Source organism: Sceloporus undulatus, chromosome 1, assembly GCF_019175285.1.
Source record: "Sceloporus undulatus isolate JIND9_A2432 ecotype Alabama chromosome 1, SceUnd_v1.1, whole genome shotgun sequence".
NCBI lineage: Eukaryota > Metazoa > Chordata > Lepidosauria > Squamata > Phrynosomatidae > Sceloporus > Sceloporus undulatus.
In genome coordinates, this window is record NC_056522.1 from 311860151 (window position 1) to 311878858 (window position 18708).

The following is an 18708-nucleotide window of genomic DNA, read 5'->3' on the forward strand; positions in this document are numbered from 1 at the left end:
TTGAATTTACAGTAGAACTATAGACCTAATATCAAGAAATAGCATTGTTGCCCAAGTGGAAAGGGGGTGATAGCTGGGAAAAGTTTGGGGACCACTGCTTTAGAGACTGTCTCCCTATGAATTTCCCTGTGTAATTAATTTTCTTCAGAAAAAAAAGTTTAATATAATCTCATTATATTAGGTCAGGGTTAGGGAAACTTTTTCAACCAGAAGACCTCATTCAAATCTTGAAAAGACTTCAGTGTGTACCTTCTAGAAAGTGTGAGGGGCACAGGTGACATGGACCGAGTGCTGCTTTAGGTAAAATTGTCAGCAGCTAGGAGCAAGATCTTTGCTGGGATGGTTTCCTCAAAGAAGGTCTGCAGCTTCTCTCTTTTACACTCTGCGCAATCCATTTACTTTGCATCACTTTTGTATCTGATAGAAAAGGTGCTGTCCTGACTGATTTTGCCAACCACTCAGTTTCTTGTCATTTTGACTTTTAATTGCTCATTGCATATAATCAGCTACCCAAGTTTTAAAACTCAAATACAAATATTTTAAATAAATCTAGCTGGTCAAAGTATGTTCAGTTAGTCTTATGACAATGGGGTAACCAGGCTAATAAAACATTATGCAGCTTATCTATGCATTGTTTGCCTGCTTATCAGTATAATTACTTGTTGATGTGCATGACTGCTTAACTTCACTGGACTCTGGTATAGTCTCATGACAGGCTGCACATCCACAAAACATGCAGACCTTTCTACCTCCCATACTGCTGCCTTCCTGCCCTGTGAAAGAAGACCTTCCATCAGTTTTCAGCTGATTACATTCTTGACAAGCCCAGGCTTTTGGGCAGCTGAAGTATGGAGGAATGTGCCAAAAGACATCAAGAAACTGTGGTTGAGTTGGAAGGCAATTGCTACTCTAATCAGCAATGTAGGTGCTTGTCTGTTAAGATAGATTTCATGCAGAGTTTGGTTACATCTCTGATCTCTCACCACAAAACACATTGAAATGCATTTCATAAAACAAGAGTTCCTAAATGTATGAAGATTTAACAAAAGCTTAGACTAACAGGGGCCTGGACACAGGGACCTGATGAGGGACACAAAAAGTGGATATCTAAGATTTTAGCTACTAAATGGATTAGATACATTTGACATGTCAGTTCTACGAAGCTTAACAAATAAAGAAATGAGCCAACTCCTTTTCCTGCTATGTTCTGCAACAGGTTTGTAATGCAATGGCACTTCCTGTGGTGCTTTCAGGTTCCAGTGTGAAATGGGCCTGTAACTATATAGCAGCTGTTCCTGTGGCACAATCTGTTCTTTTCTGCGTGTGGCCCAGTCTTGAGAGATGTCCTCTGTAGCATTGGAGAGTTTAGCTTTTTTTTTCAGCTTCTGTGTTTGATGGCAGCAGGGGAAGGGGAGATATATGAAGGGAACTCTGCCTATTGTGATTTGGAGACCATACCTTAGAACAGTGATCTCTAAACTCTTGTCCTCCCAGAATCACAGACTGTTGACCAAGATGGCTGAGGCTTCTGGGAGCTGAAGTCCAAAACATCTGGAGGACCAGTGTTTGGAAATCACTGCCTTAGAATACCAAAAAAAAAAAAAAAAGTCTGACACCATATATGAACCTATGTAGAGTATGTCAGTGCAGCTGGGGTATTATTTCAATATTTGCAAGTTTTCTGACGTAAAGCTTTGAATTCATTTGAATAGTGTTTAAACATCACTAAGAACATTTTTCCAATTGAAGTTACAGAACTGCAGTTGAAGTTACAGAAAGGTAGAATAATATGATTCTCTTAAAAATCTATCTTTGGCTGTTAAAGAATAAATATTCTATTTGTATATCATTTAAAATTAACATGTTTTTAGTTGTTTTCTAAATTTCACTTAAATGTGTTATCAGATTTTATGGCTGCAGAAAATTTACTTTTTTGGGGAGAAACTTATATTACTGCTTAAAGGAGTTTTACAGTCTGACTGTAGTTCATAGTCAGTTCATAGTTCATAGAACACTTTGTGGATAAAACAGCTTTTCTCCACTCTCACATAAAACACCATTGTTGGGATAGAATGTGATCTACTAATCACTAGGACTCCATCTAGATGTTCTTATATTGACATTTTTACTTTGTCCAACCTGAACATTTAAACAGCTTTCTTGGAATCATTCCCATTGTTTTCTCATCCTAAATGCATCAAGGTTAAGCAACTGAAATAAAAAGCTCAGCACCAACTAATTCTTTATTTTAAAAAACAGTAGTGAGATAAGTGCTTTCTCAAAAAGGTGTTGCATAACCTTTTTGATTTAAACAACTGGCCTGTCATATAGTAAGGATCCCAATGGGAATCCTTAGGGGAGGAAGGAAGAAAAAAACCTTGCAGGCAAGAACCTTGCATTCCTACCAATGCAGGAATCAGCAGCTAAAGCACTTCTGACAGATGTCTGTCTGGACTCTTTTTAGAAACCACCAATGAGGGAGAGTCTACCACTTTATTATAGAATCTGTTCTACTGTTGAAAAGTTCTTATCATGAGGAAATCCTATAAGAATCTTTTATATATATATATATATAATTTGAAACCACTGATTTGCCTCTCTAGAACATGTTGCATCTTCAGAACTTTAGAATATGTGACAGATCTTCAGATATTTCAAGATGGCTGTCATAATACCTCTCTTCTCCAAGCTAAACATAACTCACTTTTCTCAATTGGTCCTTACAGGATTGGTGTCTGGGCCCTTTATCATCTTGATTCTGCTCACTATGTTTCAGCTTATTAATATCCTCATTAACTTGTGGTACCTAGAGTTGGACCATAAATGAAGGTTAACCAAAGCAGAATAAAAGTGAGACATACTTTTATTTCCTTTAATAAGAAATAAACTATGCTGCAGCCTAGAATTGTACCAGTATTGGCTTTTAAGGATGATAGAATTGTAGCTATATAGGCTGTCTAATATAATCCTCTGCCTAATGTAGAAATCCAGAGGTAGAATATCCATTTTGAGACCACTTTAACTATCCTGGATCAATGCTAGGGAATTCTGGCACCTGTAGTTTTGTGAGACATTTAGCCGCCTCTGACAGAGAGCTCTGGTGCCAATATAAACTACAGTTCCCAGGATTCCCTTGCATTGAGCTGGGGCAGTTAAAGCAGTTTCAAACTGGATTATTTCTTAAGTGTGTTTTGGACCAGTGATGAGCATGCACTCTTGAGTATGGGTTTCCAGTCATTTGTCTGAATCTACCTGACAGAATCCATTTTGCATAGTCCACATCTATCAGTATCAAGGTTGTCCATTTATAATTTGTATGCAAGCAGGGTGTGTGTTTTGTTTTATTGTTTTATTTGTTTTTAGTGGCTTCGCTGGGGTTAGACACACAGGACCCCTGTCAATGTGGAAACATCACAGATAACAAAAACACTATGTTTTTGCCTGAGAGAACACCTCTCTAGGAATTTCTAGGTCCTCCAGTGCAACTCTGTGGTCAGCATCGCCAAACATTGACCATAGAATTGTGCAGGAAGAGCTAAATGCTTAGTGGAGTATTTGCTCCATGAATCCCTAGGTCCTTTAGTGCAACTTTTGGTTAAAGTTGAGCATAGAGTTATGCTGCGGGACCTAGATATTCCTAGAAAGAACATATTAATCAAATCTGAATAATCAAATCTGAAAAAGTCAAAGCCGCAAATGTGGAGGGATGAGTGTATTTCTCACTCCCAATGCAAATTTCATAGTATGTATTGAAAGGTGGGAAAATGCCCCATATGTATAGGATTATTTATGGATGCAACATCAAGAGAACAATGGGCTCTTGGCATCCACTGGGGTTTGGTCCAGGGATACCCAAATCTGTGAATGTTCAGGTCAGTGGCATAATAAAATGGTGTCCCTTATATACAATGGCAAAATCAACGTTTGCTTTTTGAAATTTTTAAATAATATTTTCAAGTCATGGATGGTTGAATCTTGTGAATATAGTATCAGTTGATAATGAAGACTGACTGTATTCCATAATATCCAGGCAGCCAGAGCCAGAAGAAACAAGTTCACATAAAATGGAACATTTGTTCTGAATAGCTGTCAGCCCTCCTTGTTTTCAGCAAATGTAACCAACATAAATGCAGTAAATTTGTTGGGACATTTTTTTGTCCTGGGCATTTTTGTTTCTTTTTTTTTAAAAACTATACATGACAAGTGGCTGAAATTCAAAGACACTGTTTACACCTCTTCAGGTGAGAATGTCATAAAATAACTACTAAGTCTGCTTCCAGATTCTACCACACAATATAACTTTGGAGGGCTAAAATATCCCATCTACCTGGATGAGGATTAAAGCTGGCACTTAAAGCACCAGGAGATTGTCTAATTCCAGGTTGTGGTGGTGGTTGTGGTTGAAATGCCTTATTAACTCTTTTCTAATCTGAAGCTGCCTTTGTCATCTGCCACCTTCACCAGGATATAAATAGGTGGTGAGTGCAAACCTACTGATTCCATTATACATCTCATAAAATTTCAACTGGCAACTATGGTTTCTTTCTGAACTGTCCTATTTAGAATACTACAGGGTATGCTGTGAACCTAAATATCCCAAAAGCACCAGATCCTGTCTGATCGTGGAAGCTAAGTAGAGTCAGCCTGGTTAGTGCTAAGATGGGAGACCACCAATGAATATCCGCTGTTGTAGGCTACATTTCAAGCTAGAAGGAATTGGCAAAGCAGGTGAGTATTCCTTGCCTAAGAATACCCAATGAGATTTATGAAGTCATTGTAAACTGACAGTCAACTTGAAGACCACACACACACACACACACACTGCTTGCTGGAGTTTTTGTGTTTTCTCAGGGGCTTCTCCCAGAAGGTGATGCTTTGAGACCAATGAATGTTGTACCCCTGTCTTTTGGTGCATAGGATTCTATATTGCCCTATCTTGTCTCATGTGCTCTTTAGTATCTGCAGGAAACTACTGACTGAATCAAGCTTTGTAGCTATTTTTTTCAGTACAGTATAATCCTGAGTTAGGTAGTACAGTCGGCCCTTCTTATACACGGATTTTTTATACACAGATTTAAGCATACACGGTTTGAAAATGTTCCAAAAAAGTATAAATTTACCTTGATGTTCCATTTTTTATTAGGGACACCATTTTGCTATGTCATTATACTTAATGGGACTTGAGCATATACGAATTTTGTTATACACGGGGGATCTTGGAACCAAACCCCAGCGTATAACAAGGATCCACTGTAATAGTTCTGAACTAGTGTTTAGTGTAGTTTCAATGGATTTAGGGTTAACCAACTGAAATTTCATCCAATTAAGTTCTGTTAATTATAAAAATGATGAAGAAATATTGGCACTTACTTTTGATGGAGTTGCATTCACCCTGGGGATTATCAGATGAGATATGTCCTACCCCCGTTGCCCCATGTCTGGGAAGGACTTTCAGATGGGATTTGCACGTATCCCATCCGGGAAGTGCAAATGACAGCGATTGCGTGAAAGGCTTTCATACGAAGTGGTGCAGATCCCATCATTATCCCGCCATTAAACTGACATTGGCTGGCATTTTGTATTAACTGAAGTTCGTGTTAATGCAATGCCGCTTTAATGACAGGTTAATGGCGGGATTGGCACAACCATTTGAAAGCCCTTTGCTCCACTGCAGTCACAGACGGGTTAAGGACAGGATAAGGATGGGGGAATGATCCCGTCACTGTCTGAAAATCTTCCTTGAAACATCAAATAAGCTGTTTGGATTCATCTGTATTTCTAAATGTGTATTTAACAGGACTATAAATATAAAATTTAACCATGGACCAGACAAGTGTTTAGGACTATGGCATTTTCGTTAAATATTTATCAAAAACTCTGCTGATCTATTGTATGGTTTAACAGTTTTAACATGCTCTGTGATGATGACAAGAGGGCTACACAGATGCACAATCCACAGCAAACATGATAAAACAAGCATTCTTCCCTAGTTTGAATTTACAGTATTGGCAGGGTGTTTCTGGCAATTTCCTAATTATCCCCTTCACAGTTCTAAGCATAGGTAAAAAGGCAGTTATGGTCAAGGCATCTGGAGCACTTTTGCCACTCCAGGTCAGACTCCAGGCCTGACTACCTTTCCTGCAGGAAAAAGTGATTTGGGCTTTCTTGGTTATTGTTGGAGAGAAGTACTGGGCACCATAATGTCAGCCAAAGGCATTTTTCAATAGGTATTTAGAGACCGTGGGTTTTTGTTTTTTTTTTTATCAAGGACAGGAATACTTGTGAGTATACTTTATATCTGTAGAGGCTGCTACAGAAATCAAAATGTTGTTATATTGGAGGATATAGCCTTGGTTTTGGAACTCATGTCTCTGATTTGACTTGTTAGATCTGAGAAGTGATGTTTTAGTTTATGACATGGTAATTTCATTATCAGTAATGGGTGGAGCGCTTGAACCTCTGTGTGGCCCTGAGGGATTTCTCAAAAGCACGGTGCATCTCAGGTAGCAGACCATCCATTATAGCCACGTTTCTTTTAACCTAAGTGACTTGCAGAAGTTCAAACAGTTCACTTATAATTGTCCATCAAACAGCAGACACTGGTTTGAAGCTGGGTTTTTGCACACATTGACTGTCTAAGAGAGTAAACAGGAAAAAATGCAGTACCTTCATATAATTTATTTACCTGTTTATTGTATATGCTTTTCATGCACATCTCTTTCAAAATGGATCACAACAGTAACATAGAAACAGTCCTTGTTATAGGTTTGTCAAATTTTAAGATATATAGAGGAAGGGGAAAATAGAAAAAGGTAAAAGAGGGATCTGTTTTTCCATGGCAGAACAAAGTGGTTACTTATAATTAGGCTTTCATCATGTTTTGCTTGAACAAAAATGGATTGCTCTTACTTTTTTAAACTGATGGACAGGGTGCAGGTGTTTTTTTCCCACACAGACTACAGAAATTAAGGGAAACATATAGTTGGGCCTTATGTTCTTGTTGGCAGGAAGGAGGAAAGAAACTTTCTGTGGCTATTCCTCTTTTTTTCTGGTGGATGGAGTAGGCTGGTCTCTTCCTTCTATATAATTCAGTCATCAGTATTCCTTCCACAGATTAACACTTTAATTCTGCAGGGTATTCTCAAAATTCACCAAAGTTGCGTAATGCCTACTTATGCTATTTCATATCATGGCTTTTGTCCTGCGTACAGCACCAGAAAAGTTTCCATAGGTGGCTTATTCCAAGTTCCCCCAAAATTGATCAGTGATTTTGTTGTCCTGATGATGGCATTTAGTTTTATCCCAGTGGGCATACTTCTTCAGCCAAACAACTTAGCTCTAAGCCCACTGTGGAAACCTCTGCATGCCAGATCCCTAGAAACCTTAGACATAATCTTGCCATAGCTGTCTCCTAGAATTGTAGGCAAAAGAATTGATTTGTACTTAATGTCATAGAAAATATTACTGCAAAATTATATTTATATAAACAGAGAGATGTGATGAGTTCACAGACGTTCTTTCAGAAAATATGATGGTTCTTGTCTCTATGCAGTCACACTCAGGTTCTGCTCCTTTGCATCAATTGTTTTGAACTTTATAGATTTAGATGAGTGCCTTTCCCTGTGTTGAGTGTACAGAGGCAAGAAGGTATAGCTCTCTCACCTCTCCACTCAGTTCCTATCAACCACTGTAATAGGTGACTGTAGTTTAGCCTCAAGGGGGGTATCAGATGAAAGAACAATTAACCACAGTAGACAGTCAATGGTATTCTGTGGCTAATTCACAAAAGATCATTTCACTAGAGGATTGTGACAAGAATTTGAAAATTAGTGTCCTTCATTTTATAAAAGGGCACAAAGTATGTGTGGCAGGGCAGGATAATGATCTATTACTGATGCCTTTTTATTTTCTTTGTTAGGAATGCCAGTGTCTTCTTAGGGCATAGTTTTGTGAAAACCAAGGATGCAACATGGACTTATTTGGGGCGTAGCCTGCAATTTTTGGAATGGGTCACTTTTGAATAAGTATTATCTGATTTTGTTGTTTTTTAGTGGCTCCCTCTCATGGTTTCCTGACTCACCGCTATTCTGTGGGTCTTGCATGCTTGCTCCGGCCCAGAATAAGTCAGTCAGGAAAGCTTGGAGGCGGCAATAGCCATGACATTTAAAGATACTGGGAAAGTACCCGTGGAACAGGAGGTAGCAGTTCATCGAATCAGAATCACCTTAACAAGTCGGAATGTGAAGTCTCTAGAAAAGGTCTGTGCAGATCTGATCAGAGGTGCTAAGGAGAAGAATTTAAAAGTGAAGGGACCAGTTCGCATGCCCAGCAAGAGTCTGTGAATCACTACAAGGAAAACACAATGTGTCAAAGTTTCCAAAACCTGAAATCGTTTCGAGATGCATATTCACAAGCATCTCACTGATTTGCACAGTCCTTTGGATATAGTTAAGCAGATCACTTCTGTCGGTATTGAGCTTGGTGTAGAAGTTGAAATTACTATTGGTGATGCTTAAATTGTTTTCATCTGCTTCAATAAAAATTGAGAAATACATTTTTAAAGTTGATTTTGTTATAAAGTTGATCACCTACTCTTTGCTACTCAAAGTGATGATCTGAGGGCTCACAATGAATGTCCATGGGCCATCAGCTGCCAGTCCATGCTGGGATTCCAAGATACTATGTCAACATAAATACAATGTGCCACAGAGATAGTACCAGTTCTTGGAACATTGATATTGTATGCTAGTATTTTTTTCACAGTTAGTGGATATTAGCAGAGCTAATTAGTAACCTTAGATATATGTGGTAATGTTGGCAGACAATTAAATGAGACCTAGAAGGGTTGTCTACTCTCTGCCACCTATATAAGGTAAGAGTTAAAAGTTCTGTTCCTCCAGTGTTTAATTGTCTGTGATCTGGGCATCTTCATATTTAACAAAATGTCTGGATGGCAGACCTTCAGTTTGCACTCTGTCATTCAGAAACTTTCTAACTGAGATTACCTCAACAGCTCTAATTCTGCATTTTGGCTGGTATTGATCAAGGAAGGAAAATATGAACCTTCATGGAAAGGTCCTGTTTCACAGTGGTAGAGAAAAGAGTCCTACCATTATGCTTATGGGGATTGTTGGCCTGAGGACTAATGCAGAGAGAAAAGATGGCAGTGCAGCAAGCAGTTCTAGCATCCACCTAGAGCTTCTTGTTGTCCCATGCAGATCAATAAGTAGCTTTCTTGGCTTATGAAAGGCAAAGCTGACCTAAAGCACAAGAATCACTTACATAAGGAGGTATTGGGTGCCTCCGTAGACAGTCTTTCAAATGGTACAGGTGCAAGGATTGCAAGAAAATTGGGGCACTGATGCATCCTGGACTATATCAGCTCATTCTGATGGGAGAAGCATGTAGTTCGAATAATGTGGAGTCATGGATTGATTTCATACTTCATAAAACAATTTTTATCAGAATTCCAGTCAAAACAATAGACATATACATAAATGTCTTATCGATATCATTTTATTAGGCAAGATGAAGCCAGTTTTCCATATGCAAATGAAATAAATGATTAACTCCAAAATGAAGAACAGCATGTTTATATATCTGTTCTATATTGCCGCCAAATGTATTTCCTATAATTATGTCATAAAAAGTGACACATAATGAGAGAAATAGTTGGGTTTGAGGTTTGTGAAACAGATTGTCATTGCTTTCTGGAAATTCTAGTAAGGGTAAGATAAATAGAATGAAACTAATGTGATGACTAACGGCCACTCCTACCTGAAGTGGGTGAGGTTGACATCATAAGACAGAAAGTCCCTTTCTTGAGACATTCCTGGATATTTTAGAATTTTACAAATCACAAATTGCTCTTAGTTTTTTTCAGTTCTATGATCTTTCAATTTTCTTTCAGTTCTATGATCTAAAGGACCACATGTGCCCAGTTTATGCATTAGTGAATGGTTACCTACTTTCTGGAAACTTACATAGAGCAATATTAGCTGTAAATAGCTCCACATAGCTATCTTTCCCAAATAGTGTTGTGCTATGACAATTGTATATATAGGAACTGGAGGGCTTTATAGTCCTTTTTTAACCACTATAACCATTAGTGATGAAACTCTGATTTCTTAGAGGTTTCCTTTAAAAATATAGGAAAAGGCATGATGAGAGAACTTGTAACCCTTATGAGGTTTCAACTCAAAAAGAACATATATAACTTGGTTGTTCAACTTAAGTGGGAATATTAAGTCTAAGTAGCTGCATTAAATATTTCCCCATGTAGTTGAGCACAGTGTTCTTTTATAGGCCAATTTTCTTCAGGAGTTGTGGTCTTAAGGGAATGGAAAATCGTTTCAAATTTCTTTAGATATGACCATACTTAAGCTTTCTGCCTTTACAAATAAAATACCTACCCATAGGTATAAAAATGGCAAGCATATCTTATCTCATGATTTGTTTTTTATTTGTTTTTATTTTATTTTGGTTATCGTCTAGTAGTGGTGGAGAGCCTATGGCACACCCAAGTATTTTGGCCTTACTCTCGGGTGCATTTGCACAATTACTGGCTCAACCTTTAGGTCTGCTAACATATTCCAGTGGATTGCATTTTGTAGCGATAAATCACTGCCATATTTGAAGATTTAAATAAAGCAAGGACAAATGCTAAACTGCAACTTCCATTTCATTCAACCAGTATGCAAATGACACTCAGCTCTATCTCTCCTTTTAATTTAGTATAAGTGTGTGTGTGTGGGGGGGGGGGGGGTTTAATGTTTTGAATCAGTGCTTCAGTAGGGAAATGGCCTGAATGAGGACCATTCAACTAAGTCAGTGCAGACAAGGTAGATCTTTGTTATGAGTGATTTGTCTAGTCACTTAAGTGATGTTCAGCATGTTGTAGTGTGGACTACATTTCCCATTTAGGGCATAAAAAGTATTAGGTTCATAGTTTGGGGGTATTATTGAATCCATCACTGTGAACTCTCTGGCTCAGACCCCCTTTTATCAACTTAAGCTGATATACCAACTACTGTACAACTTTTTTTTCCTTTTTTTTTTCTTTCTTTCCTTTTTTGTGGGGGGAGGGATAGAAATAACTTTGTAACTGTTATTGATGTTCTGGTAATCTCCTGTTTGAATTGTTACAGTGTGTTATATGTGCATCTGCCTTTCAAAACAGTCCAGAAACTTCAGTTAGTTCAAAGTAAGGCAGGTAGAGTGGTCATGGGGAACAGATGATACAATTATATTTTGCCATTATTTCTCATTTTACAGTGATGCTGTAAGTTACAGTTTGAGACCGTTTGTTTGTTTGTTTATTTATTTATTTATTTGGGAAACTGGCCTTTAGATATCAAAGTTACACTGGCAATTCTCTTTTAAAGGACTGGCCTCTAATTTGCCTCCATCTAGTAAAACTGACAGAAATAAAAGTGTATGTATGGCTTCGGCAGTGTTTGCAGAAGTATTTCCCCTCACTTTCCTTCTTTTGATTTATGTATAGTGAAAATTGGACAACCTCAATTGGCAAGTATAAATAAAATATGGCAAGGAGAAAAATAAATGATCACTGAAAAAATGGTGAATGAGTTGTCAAATGAAACCAAAAGACTAAGACATCCTCTGCTGCGCTGAATGTAAATCCCATTTCTAGGCCCAGTTTGGAGTGCTCATTTATAGCCATAAGCAACTTGGAGTCAATTTATTTGAAGGAATATCTCTATTATCAACCTACTCAGAACCTGTGGTAATATAAAGTATATCTCCCTGTCAAATAAAGTAGGCCTTTCCAATAGAGTGGTAACCCATACTGTAAAATGCCCGCATCATACTTTACCTGCTGGTTTACAGTATGGTCTTTGGAATACTCTAATTTTCCAAGTCTAATTTTGGAAGCTAAGCAGGGTTAGCCCTGCTTAGTACTTGGATGGGAAATCTGCTGTAGGCTATATTTCAGAGGAAGGAACTGGCAAAACCACACCTGATTACTGTGTTCCTAAGAAAATCCTGTAAAATTCATGGGGTTGTCATATGCCAGCAGGCACCATGAAGGCACACTTTGGGATATTGGTTTTAGTGCTTAAATATTTTTGTATTCTTTTGTTTTGCTGCTAGTTTATATGCAGTAGCAATTCTCTTGGCTGCTGGTTTTATTGTGGTTTCATCCTATGCTTTTATCATTGTTCATTGTTTGTATTTTATATTTTAAAGTATTGTTCATCATGCAGACATCTTTGGTGACCAGAGAATCTTAAAAGTGTAACAGATACATAACAAATAACATTCTAGATCGCTAGAAGAACTTTGAAAAATAATTCTAAAGCACACTCTCGTAGAATATGAATTGATAATTTCTGAAACTATACATTATATATATATATTTACAGAGAGCTGCAGCTCGTGGCTATATTTCTTCTAAGCATAATTATGTATATGCTTTTTATATATAGAAAAAGATGATTACTCAGTAGGCAGGGAACAAGCTTTGTTTACAGAAGATGGCATGTTTTCCACTGAAAAGGTCATAGATGTCAGGGCTGGAAAGACTTCTACTGGGAAAGCAAGAAAGAGCAGCATCTGAAAAATGTGCATAGCTGAAGCCCCAAGCTAGTCTGAATAGACAATTCTGAACTAGCTGGCCCAATGTTCTGACAGTATAAGCCAGTTTGATAAGTCCTATAAATGGCATATCAGTTAGTAAAGCAACAGTTTAAAAATGCTAATCGTCTGCCCTATTAATATATCAAAAATGTACACACCTTCAGATTTTATCTTACATAAAGTTAGGACTTGAAAAATGTGAGCTGCATAATGATAGGACACAACTAAGGGTCATTTTGCTGGAGGTCTTCTACAATTAACTAAATGGTCAATAATAGATTGCCAAATTAATCATAGAGCTGGAAGGAGACCATAAGGGCCATCCAGTTCAACCCCCCTGCCATGCAGGAATACACAATCAAAGCCCCCCTGACAGGTGGCCATCCAGCCTCTGTTTAAAAACCTCCAAAGTAGGCGACTCCAAGGCTGTGTATTCCACTGTCAAACAGCTCTTATTATCTTACTTAATGTACAGGTTCATTTTGAGTAACTTAATGTTGAAGATAGCATCAAAGGGCTAGCCATAGAAGATCTCTTAGTAACCAAAGGGGAATTGTTTGTTAAATAAATGTTGATCATGTTGACAAAGTTATTATAAAAATAAAAAGTATAGCTAGCATTAATTAATTATAAAGCAAATACAAGGTTTTCCTTTTAATTTTAATGGTTGAAATATTTGTAACCTTTCTAGAAAGGAATATGGGACTATTTCATGGCAGTAGTGTAGTATTTTCAATCAAGATTCTGAAAGAAACAATAAGCCAATGTAGGGATGTATCTAAGCAGTTGTAATAACTTAGCTAAACCTCTGTTGCAAAGGGGGAAAGTGCTCTTTGAATCAGAAGCCATATTTATTCCTGTGTGAAGAATGGTTGTCAGTCCTATCCCCCACCTCACCCCCACTCCAGATTGCTTCACATACAGTTTCAGCAGATCCCTCAGATGGCTTTTCAGAGGGCATGAGGAGCGGTAACAAGAAGGAGAGTGTGAAAGGTGTTTATGGAATGCAGCCCACAGTTCTTTGGATTTAAGTGACAATAAACTTGGCTGTCTGTAAGTGAGAAATTAAAAGGAATTACGTTTTCTAAAAATAAGGTTGAAATGGTCATTCTGCCTCTGCTGTAGCTTCTGCATGATTTTTTTTCCATTGGTTGTGGGGAGAGAGGGGGGGATTTCTTAGCTGCATAGACATTTTTGACCTATCCATTTGGATAGGATCCATGTATTTTGGGAATATCTGTCCAGGGTGTAGGGACTGTAACAACTAAACATCTTAAGCACTCTGTTCTGCAAGGCTTACTAATGTGTACATGGTATTGTTACACTTAAAGTTTATATTTCTTCCCATTTGCAATGGAACCTATATGCCTACTGCATAAAATGTGTTTTCACCTTAGTCATTCCATTTTTAAGTGGTCTCAAATGACTGACGTAAATAGAGCAGATAGTTTACGTGCTGTTCTTTAGAGATTTTGGCATCATTACTACTACTTACTAGAAAGGTTTAGCCATCTGCCAGCTGAGCCTGATATAGCTAGTAGAAAGATGTTGTACAGCTCTGCATATGAGCAGTCATCACATTTTCTGTTTAACAGGCTTAAATGTCTAATCACTGTTACCTGAGATCATAGAAGAAGAAAAATTAGCAAAAGGAGTAAAGTCTGGGCGTGATTTCTTAATGTAAGGGTGTGTGGGGTTTTTTGCATGAGTTGCATGCTAGCTGGCAGAGCTGTCTCTATGGAAACAAACATTCAGCACGGCATTCAGCACCAGAGTGTGGCAGTGGAATGCTAATCTGATATAAATGAGAAGTTCCAGCTGCTTCCCAAAGGTGGGAAGGCATAAGGGAGGAACTTAAGGGAGTGAAACTACATTCCATTGCTGTAGTATCTATTCAGTCCTGGCACCATCATGTCATATGGGTAGGGAATAATGAAATAGCTAAAAATAAAATGCCTTCATGTACTGTCTACTGAAGCTTTCCATTTGTGTGGTTGTTTTTGCAGATGTAGGCATTTAAAATTATTTGTTCAAAATTATGTACTGATGATGAACTTGAATTTGGTAAGAGGTAGTGGTAGCTTCCCTGATAGGACTGTGAACACTGACAGATGTGCTGATGCTGTTCTGCTGCAAAAACTGACAATAAATTTTAGATCCTTATCTCCATCGTGGCTTTCAGACTTGTTAGCATTTTAAAGCCATTTCACTCAGGTATATTAGAAAATACAGTATTTCATATTCACAGACCTGATGTTTTTCTTTTGGACAACAAATGGTGGTACCTTGCATGTTAACTTTGCACATGGAGTTACATTAAAAATATTGTCTTTCTTCAAGAGGATAAACATCCACCTTGACTGAAAATATGCATTGTGTAAGTCTGTTATCCAGATTTATCTAAGAGGTCCAGAATGAGTAAGGCACTGGATTTTTCTAATTCTAGTAACTTCTTTGGAACTAAAAAAAAACCCTGTGTAAGTTTTCTGACATAATCTTACATACAGAAAAGTATTTCAGTATTCATTTTGAAGAGTTAGTTTTCAGAGATCAGTGGGTTAGAACCTGATAGGCCTGAATGAAGTTTGTTGATGAAATTAGCATCCAGTAGAGGCTTCCCATTTTAATTTTTGTCAGTTTCTTCCTTTCCACCAGCAGCCTGGTGTCAGAAGATGAAAACATAATAGGTTAAATCTAAAATATGTCAAAAAACTAAGATGAAGTTATCGGTACTATAAAATGAAGTCCTGATTTATCTTTATGTAAGACCTAGAGTAGTGGCAACAGAAGCTGTACTTGATAATTTCATTGATAAAATTTGGTTTATTCTATGTAACTTTTTTTGGGCTGTGGTGCTGTGTTTGCAAATCAACAGTGGTAGCCTGGGCTTTACCTAATTTTTGACTCAGACATACTGTACTGTATATACTTGACTATAAGTCAACCTCATGTATAATTAAGGGGGCAGGGTTTGGATTGAAAATCGTAATAATAATAATAATAATAATAATTAATAATAATAATAATTTGTTTTATTTATATACCGCTATTCCAAAGATCATAGCGGTGAACAGCAAGTAAGCTAATTAGCAAGTAAGCTAATTTGCCCCCAACAGTCTGGGTACTCATTTTAGCGACCTCGGAAGGATGCAAGCCTGAGTCGAGCTTGGGCCCTTTTGCTGGTCTTAGATTTTGATATGACCCATGAATAGGTTGAGGGTAGAATTTAGCAGCATGTAACAGAGGATGTAAATTCCACACACATATCTGTTTGTGTTTACCCTAAAGGCTGGATGGATGAGGAGGGAACTGCAGTAAAACATGGCTGTGTAATTGGCGGGGGTGGGACCAGGCTTGGGCAGGGCTAATAAAAAGTGCAGATGTCAAAAAAGATGTAAAGGCAAAGCAAAGGAAATGGTGACTGCATTAGCAGTCATTGTAGCCTTTAAAGTAATAGCTGTGTTAGTCTGGGAAATCAGTTATGTGAAAGGATCTTGCAGCACCTTTGAGACTAACTGAAAGATAGAAATTAGTAGCATGAACTTTCATAGACTTGAGCCTGTTTACTCAGATGCATTTGGTGGAAGTAGGTTCAAGTCTATGAAAGATCATGCTGTCAACATAATATCTTTCAGTTAGTATCAAAGGTGCTGCAGGATCTCTTTGCATACAGTTATTATAGCCTTTAACTAATGAGATAACCTTTCCTGATTTTAACCCAGAAAATCTGCCAGACATACACAAATGTCTTATTGAAATCCTTTAACACTTGATTTCTCCTTTGAGGGGAAATGCCCAAGAGCTGTCACTGCTGCCATTTCCCTGTCCAGGCATTTCAAAAGATCAGCAGCAGCAGTGCTGTGGCAAAGATAGTAGAGCGAGTTGGTGCCTCTTTTAGGTTCTTGGGGGGGACTAACCGCTCACCCTTTGCCACTCTACTCAGAGAAGAGGATGGTTCCTTTTTTTGATAAGAGTTAAAGTTCAGTACTTATATTAACCCATAGATAATGAGTATATACAGTATGTGTAAAAATTTGTTAGATTGTTATCACAATTATTCAGTAGCAGAAGCAGTTGTAAAAGAAGTTTGGTGGGCACATGCGAGCCATTGTTACTTAGGTTAAATGTAATAGCAAGCCACAACTTTCCACAAAATTGAAAACATCTAAATAAAGTACATGAGGGAGGAACAGCATATCAGTGCAAGGTTTCCTTTTGTAGGCTGTTTTCCAGGCCCAATTCAGGATGCCAAAAGCAAAGAAATTAAGCCAGTGTTGACTTATAAAGCTTTGAGTTTAGGGCCAGGCTGTCTGACACATTGTGTCTCCCTATATGAGATATTCCAAGAAAGCCTTTTTATTTACTCCCACCACCTTCACAGGTTCAGTCTTTGATGATACCAAATAGTACCTTGCTCAGTAGCTGACCCAAAGTTTTGGAACTTGCTCCATAGGGATGTCCAACTTTTTGCTATTTGTTCATCAACTAGGAAATACTTTTTTAAAATTCCAACAGGATTTTATAATTGAACGTTTGTAAAGAAAGGGCTTTTAAGAAGGTGTTGTATTGCTTTCAATTGAGCATGGGCAACTATGAGAAGCTAGGAGTCTGTATTGCTCCTGCAGAAGACATTGGAGGGCTGCACTGCCTGAAAAATGGATTGTTTGACTGCAGTTGTTCTGTTTGTTTGTTTTTTAAAAAATCAAATTTTGCCCCAGATTGCCCCCAAACACCCTGTAGGGGATCTGGGAAGCATTTTCACTATACTTTTAATTTATAGGCTTCCTTGAGTACCACTTTTGGGGAAAAGACAAGTTATGAATAAAGCTATTACAATGGGTCCTTGTTATCCGCTGGGATTTGGTTTTAGGACCACTCATGGATAACAAAATCTGTGGATGCACAAGTTCCATTAAATACAGAGGCATAGCAAAATGGTGCCCCTTATATAAAATAGAATATCAAGGTTTGCTATTTGGAAGATATACTTTTCAAAAATATTTTCAAGCTTTGCATGCTATGGATAAAAAAAATCTGTGGATAAGGAGGGCCAACTGTATTATTAATCAGCAGCATGACCCAAAACTGTTGGCTTGTTACCAAATCTGAGCCAGATGGTGACTTCAGAAAATTTATTTTGCAGTGTTTGTTCCTAGTGGCCAGTGCAATGTAATCTGGGGCTTGTTAAGAAACCGAAATTTAGTGACTGAATTCTCTTATAGGTTGTGCAGTAGCTAAAGGTAAAGCTATTCCCCATTGACAATGTTGTCAAGTCGTGTCCAACCATAGGGGGTGGTGCTCATCTCCATTACTAAGCCAAAGAGCTACCATTGTCAGAGACTACTCTGTGATCATGTGGCCAGCATGATTGCACCGAATGCTGTTTACCTTCCCACCGGAGTGGTACCTATTTATCTACTTGCATTTGCATGCTTTCAAACTGCTAGGTTGGCAGAAGCTGGTATTAGTGATGGGAGTTCACCCCATCATGTGGCAACCGGGCATCAAACTGCCAACCTGCCAATCTTGCAATCAACAGAGCCAGCGTCTTAACCACTTGAGCCACCGCATCGCATAGGTTGTGCAGTCCACAGTACTAATTTAAAATTGATATTGTTTACCTTAAAGAGGACTTCTTTTTACTCTCTTGCTTCAGAATATATGTTGAAAGACTTCAGGATTACCTGTTGTGGTTACTGATTTTTCTGGCATCCAACACTTTGGGATGGGGCAGAAAGAAAAGGAGATCTGGAATCACATATCCAAATCCTAAGTCCGTCTGTAGAGACTTTTAAATCATAATGCAAAAGTGAATTAAGCAACATGGGAGTCTGTCATTAGAAATTGATATTTGATAAATGTTGCTTATTTCTGTAATCCATGCTTTCTTGCATTCTGTTAAGGACCTTTGGATCCCTATCAGAGACATACATAGTTAATTTTGATCGAACCTTGGCTGATACATAAAACTAAAACATCCAGTTTTTTTACATAAACATATTTTATTATTTTGCTTAATCAGTTCTTGAGAAAAATGTCTGAATACTTCTAAGAAAGAACACCTTAAATGGTTTTTACAATCTGAAGATGGCCAGTTTATATCTTCCA

General features: G+C 37.9%; 2 protein-coding genes and 1 pseudogene across 19 annotated transcripts in view; all 3 read left to right on the plus strand.

The window, feature by feature from the left end:
* Positions 1 to 18708, plus strand: part of GPHN (gephyrin) — a 671572-nt gene that overhangs the window by 545982 nt on the left and 106882 nt on the right. The window lies entirely within an intron of this gene.
* Positions 1 to 18708, plus strand: part of PALS1 (protein associated with LIN7 1, MAGUK family member) — an 81406-nt gene that overhangs the window by 12750 nt on the left and 49948 nt on the right.
* Positions 8063 to 8615, plus strand: LOC121928263 (annotated as a pseudogene).